The following is a 6,875-nucleotide window of genomic DNA, read 5'->3' on the forward strand; positions in this document are numbered from 1 at the left end:
GTGCCTTTGTATAGCATTTACTTTCGCTGCCCTTCAATAATCATAATCATTTATTTTATTAGAATATGCATTTTTGCAATCTGCTAATTAACTGAGCGCAATTCAATATTATTGATGATTCAAGCACAACATTTGTTGTACAACAAAAAGCTTTTTATACCCTGTACACAAACAATTGCTCGCAACAGGCATTGTTTACTATATGATGTAACTGCTTAATTAATATAAATATATGCTATTATCCTAGCTGGATGAAAATGTAAGTTTTATATGATTAATGGTATTTTGAAATTGTTTTTTTTCCAGTCTAAAGGTGTAATTTCATTATTTAGCATATTAAGCTTACACTTCATGTGTCCTACAGGGTATTTTGTAGCGTCACCCTTGACTATAAGCAATTAATTGAACCGTAAACATAATTGAATAGATTCATCTTGTAAAAGCCTCAATTGGATGATAAAATTATTATTAATAATTTTAAATCAGCTGAAAATGCAAATCAACTGAATTAAATTGGTAAAATTAAAGTGCAAAATATCATGAATTATTTGATTAAATGAGGGTTTGCTTTTGTGTTCAACAATTGAGATATCTATAGAATATTCATTTTATGATTGCCGATGAAATTAATTATTTAACTAATTGAAAACTTGGCCCTCTTGGCCTTGCTAAAAGTGTCTGAAGCGCACAATTTCGTATGGGCTGGGCGCGTCGGCAAGGCGCCAGTTTAATGAGCCACAGACAGAAGCGAATCGAATCGAATCGAATCACATCGCTTCGAATGTAAAGCATATTATTTGGGTGAAGGCCCCAAACGTTGACACTCTTCAGTCACATAAAGTTTTAAACGTCTGTTAGCCATAAAAGCAACCAATGATTGACCAGCCATCAAGCGGCATTTGGCTGGCTGTCACAGGGCCAGAAGCGAGGGTCAAATGCCAATTGGCAGCGGGCTAAACTGGACGTTTAATTATAGCCAAAATAATGCGCACAACTGGCAGGTTATATTCAATTTGACATGTAATTTTATCGCTACAAACGAAAACTTTGTGTCCGAGTTCGAGAGTGTGCCTGTGTGTGAGCAATTCAAACACATATATTTTATTATTTTATTATCTACTGTTTTATAACTTTTTCTGTGCCCAGCTCCAGTGTCCCTCCCATGCTAAGCTGACACTCAAACTTTCCGCACGTTTTACGTATAAAAAAATGCTCTGGTCCAAACGTATCCAAAGCTTCCGTCAGCAGATTTGTGTCGTACACGCCCAAGCGCCCACCACCCTCCTTTTCGATTCCCTTCACTCCATCCATCGTCGGGCATCATAAGACGCGGCAAATGGCGCAATTGTGTGAAAGTTGAAAAACGTTTTTGGCGAAATGTGAGGCACTAAACAATGCCATAAAGCGTCAAACTTGTCGATACTCTTTTCTTTTTTTTCCATTCAACGTATCAGCGAGAACGCCGCGCATCCGTATCTGCAAATGTATCTGTATCTAGAGAGCTGTAGCTGTATCTGTATCTGAGCTATATGTGGCTTGTATCTGCTGCTGCTGGGTTTTTTATACCCTGAACCCATTAAAAATGGGTATAAGGGTATATTGTATTTGTGCAAAATCCAAATGTATGTAACAGGCAGAAGGAAGCATCTCCGACCCCATAAAGTATATATATTTTGATCAGCATCAATAGCCGAGTCGATCTAGCCATGTCCGTCTGTCTGTCTGTCCGTCCGTCCGTCCGTATGTATGAACGCAAGGATCTCAGAACCTATAAGAGCTAGAGACTTGAAATTAAATGTAGGTGCTCCTAGTGCCTGCGCAGATCGAGTTTGATTCCGATAATCGATAACTTCCTCCGTTTCCAGGAAATCGATAAAAATCGATATCAACATCCCGTTTTTTAGCAAATTGAGTAAATAATAAATGCTGGAGCCACCAAACATGATATGTTGCTTCTAGAATATTATAGATATTTCAAGTATCTTTCATTTCACACCTATCGCCACCTTCCCGCTACCACCCCACAGCTATAAATCTAGTTAATAACCCAACTCTTATTGCCAACCAATTTAAACCACAATTTAAATGCAATTGATTTTTTCAGAATACGCAAATATTCTATGGTACAATAAGATATACTGTAGAAAATTTCATAAAAATCGGTTAAGAAAAACCAAAGTTATATGCAACTGCGCAATTGAATGGGGCAGCAGCTTTAAGAATTTCTGTATACATGTACACACACACATTCATGCGCGTATGCTTCGCATTCTAATAGCATGGTAATTGCATCTTTTTTTTTGTAATGTTGTTTTAGTTCCTTTTTTTATCGTAAGTACTTAGTTGTCTGTGTGACAGTTGGGGGGCATAGCAAGTGGTGCGGATTGTCGCGAGTTCGAACCCTGCCAAGGGAACTTTTTTTTATTAATTTATTTGGTGTTGGAATAAGAAGGTTCAGGGTATCCCCTAGTCGGGAGCTCCCGACTAGAACCTCTTACTTGTTCTATATTGCTTGAGCTGTCAATTTCAGTTGGGGGTTTTTTTCCTTCGCATTCTTATTCTTCTTCTTATTTGTGCCACTTTGATTATAACAATGGCAAACTGAAGCTGCGATAGGGGGCAGGAGATATGTGTGTGTGTGTGGTTGACACACAGTGAGACAATCGTTTACAATCTTGGCAGAGAAAAGTTTTCAATTTGCAACTATTTGTTGTTCTGGGTTATGTAAATTGGCTCTGATTCGTTTCTTGGAACTTGATAGACAACAACAAATGCAAAAAAACAACATTTTCATTGCGTTTGCATTTACGAATAGCCCCTTGCCCTTTCCCCTTACCCATCCCCTTATCTGGTTTACACTTCATTTGCACAGGCAGCTTTTAAAAGTGTTTGCCAAAAATGCCAGGAAATGCTCATTAATGTGCATTCCAGTGAGTGTGCGGGTGTGTGTGTGTGTGTGGTGTGTGTGACTGTGACTAATTTCGAGTGCCTGAAAATTGCATAAAGTGCAGGAGCGGGTTGAGCTGAGCGGTTGGGTCATCGTCAAGCGTAACGCATAACTTGGCCCATTAATCATTTATGGGGCGCGTCAGTTTTTCACTTTAGCAGTTTTTCAATATATTTCAACAACTTGGCCGCAACTTTTGTGCCGCACAATGCACTTTTATAGGCCAGGCAGCAAGGACGAGCGACCAGGACCTTAACATAATGGCAATCGGTAGCTAAAATTGCAGTTTGCCCCTGCTTTGTACCCTTTGTTGTTGTTGCAGTTGTTGCAACTTGTGGCCTTGCCATAGCCGCTATGGCAACAATTGTTTGCCCCAGGCAGCCGCTCTCAATGGGCAATTTAACCCAGCCCCAGCGATGGAGTTGTCTCTGTTTCAAGCAGGGAGCGTGGTTAAGCGGGGGGAGATGGCGTCCAGTCATTGTGTCCCTGGCAACAACTATCTTGATAAGTTTTCTCAATATTCTTAGGGCTTCATAAAAATATATTTTTTACAGCGATAAAAAAAACAAAATGCACAAGCATCTCATCTCATCCACAAACGCAACGAGTGCCTATTAAAAATGCCTCAATAATTTAATTTTAAAAAATTTGTTTGCACAAAGTAAAAAAAATCTGCCTAGTTCGGGAATTTTGTGTGCGCTACAGCTTAAACGCAGCGGAAATAACAAATTATAAATAATTGGCAACTAATTTAGCAAAAGTTACTTTTAGTACTTACTTTTATCAAGCGTTTTTTTGATACCCTGAATCCATTATAAATGGGTATAAGGGTATATTGTATTTGTGCAAAATCCAAATGTATGTAACAGGCAGAAGGAAGCATCTCCGACACCATAAAGTATATATATTCTTGATCAGCACCAATAGTCGAGTCGATCTAGCCATGTCCGTCTGTCTGTCTGTCCGTCACCAAACTTGACATATAGCGTCTCAAATAGAATATATATATGCATTTGATGTTGGAAGAAGAGGTTTCAGGGTATCCCCTAGTCGGGAGCTCCCAACTAGAACCTCTTACTTGTTTATTTTTCCAAAAGCGCCAATTTATAAATAGTTATTTTGCAGTTCACTTTAGTTTGCACCTGCTAAATGCCAGACAGAACAAAACTGGCGAAAAAGTTGTTACAGTTGGGAATATTATTACAATAGGCTAACAGCAAAAAAATATGATTTTTATATTTGACATTGTTTGCATAGTTACACATAAGCTAAGCAGGTAAAAATGATACTTTTTAAACTGTATTTAATTTTGTAATTGATTTTTAAAAGTAACAAGTAGTCGGGAGCTTCCGACTACGGAATACCCTCGTATTCCACCACCAAAATTTAAAAACAAGTAACAGGTTCTAGTCGGGAACTCCCGACTAAGGAATACCCTGAACCCTCTAATTCCAACACCAAATTGATTTAAAAAAAAGTTCCCTTGGCAGGGTTCGAACTCGCAACTGACTGCATTACTTGCTGTCGACTCTACTCAACAGCCACACCAGCAAAAAAAAAATAAAAATATTTTCCCCGGCAGGGCTCGAACTCGCGATAGACCACCGCACCACTTGCTATGCCTCTACTCAGCAGCCAACACTTAACTAGTTATGATAAAAAAGGAACTAAAATAACATTACAAAAAAAAAGATGCAATTACCATGCTATTAGAATGCGAAGCAGACGCGCATGAATGTGTGTGTGTACATGTATACAGAAATTCTTAAAGCTGCTGCCCCATTGCGCAGTTGCATATAACTTTGGTTTTTCTTAACCCATCTTTATGAAATTTTCTACAGTATATCTTATTGTACCATAGAATATTTGTGTATTCTGAAAAAGTCAATTGCATTTAAATTGTAGCTAAAATTGGTTGACAATAAAAGTTGGGTTATTAACTTGACTATAGCTCTGTGGTGGTAGCGGGGAGGTGGCGATTGGTGTAAAATTAAAGATACTTGACATATAAGTATATATAATATTCTAGAAGCAACATATCATGTTTGGTGACTCTAGCGCTTATTATTTACCCAAATTACTCAAAAAACAGGATGTCGATATCGATTCTTATCGATTGCTTGGAAACGGAGTAAGTTATCGATTATCGCAAGCAAACTCGATCTGCCCAGGCCCTAGGAGGACCTACAGCTATTTTCAAGTTTCTAGTTCTTATAGGTTCTGATATCCCTGCGTTCATACATACGGACAGACGGGCATGGCTAGATCGTCTCGGCTATTGATACTGATCTAAAATATATATACTGGGTCGCAGATACTTCCTTCTGCCTGTTACATACATTTCCACAAATACATTATACCTCTTTTACCCATTTTGAAAGGGTTCAGGGTATAAAAAAACAACCAAGTCTTTGCCAGTTTTTATCTGCGTCTTTTCGACAAGTTTCTATAATCCAGATGAGATGGTTCAATTGGGCATTCCCGAAAGTGCACGTAATTATGCAGCATTACAAATGTACTGTTCATGTTTAGTATGCCCTGATAGCGTAGCACTCCAATCTAATGATGCCCAACTCTCAGTTCCTGCTGGTCAAAAGTAAAAAACACACCAAAACAACAAGAACAACTACAGCAACAACAACAACAGGGCGAACAACAAAGTAAACATATGTCAATTTTCCACTCGAACTGCGATGCAAAGCTGAAGTGAAAAACGTAACAAAAAAGTGAAAAAGATAAAAAAAAATGGAAAATAGAATAGAAAACAGCGGAAAACGGAGACCAGCACCAGTGGAGCTCAGAGAACGGAGATGAGAGACCAATGCCCAGGAATGTGCCATTCGCATTTATTTGCTATATGCGAGAGAGTGTGTGTGTGTGTGTGCATATGTAACTGTATAGCTGTAGTTGTGCATGTATGTGTACATTTTCCATGTATTTTCATTTTGGCTGCCAACAAAAGTCGATTTTATTGAAAATTTCTTTAGCCATTTTGCAACGTTTTCTTTTATGCGATTTTATTTGATTTTTTCTATAATTCGAAAGCATTTTAAGAAGTTGCGCCAGGCGTCCAACACGAACGCTGCTCGATAAATATTGGCTTACCCATATGTAGCCAAATATATATATATATATATATGGGCGGACATATATGCGCATTGAGGGGCGCAGGAGTCAGTGACTGGTGACTGGACAAGTCCGTTGACATGTGGGCGGTTGCTGGGCTAGTTTTGACTAGGGTTCGGGGTTCAGATGGTCGGGGTTGGGGTTCGGTTATTGCTGGGTTGACAGGGTCATGTCAAAACGGCAAATTGCTGGGAAACATGTAATTTTCATGGTTAGTTACATTTTTTTTGTGACATTAAGTGGTTCGAGTTCTTGCTCAGTTTCTTTTTTTGAGCCTATAAATTGATTGCAATGCCCACATGAAAGGCCATTATCTCAACGATTACTAGCATTTTCAGCCTCTACTGCATGCAGCAACCCTTTCTCTCTCCTCCCATCCCTTGCCCTTAGCTTAATGTGTCTGATGTGCACACGCGCAAAAAAATGAAATATAATTGACAATTTGGGAGCTGACTAAGTTTGAATACCCTTCTTTTTTTGCCTTAAACATAAATAACTGTATATAATGTATGCCATTGGATCAATTGATCTAACTCACCTGATCCTCCATATCGCTTTTCTTTTTAATATAAACGAGGAAATATGGAAGAATTCCAGATGGAGGGATATTGAAAGAAAGTAGAAGTCTACTTTTAATAGTAATTTTATTATTTCTAATCTATTTCTCAGATCTACTTATCTACTTTTTCATAAGAGAATTCTCAACAAGCTATGTATTTAAATGCAGTACATACTTGATACCAAATTTGAAGAGCCACTGTTAGTGTACGGTAGCATTCAGCTGCTTAGCCGGAAATGTGTG

Source organism: Drosophila novamexicana, unplaced genomic scaffold (genome assembly GCF_003285875.2).
Source record: "Drosophila novamexicana strain 15010-1031.04,08,12 unplaced genomic scaffold, DnovRS2.1 tig00001488-arrow-arrow-pilon, whole genome shotgun sequence".
In the NCBI taxonomy this organism is placed as follows: Eukaryota; Metazoa; Arthropoda; class Insecta; order Diptera; family Drosophilidae; genus Drosophila; species Drosophila novamexicana.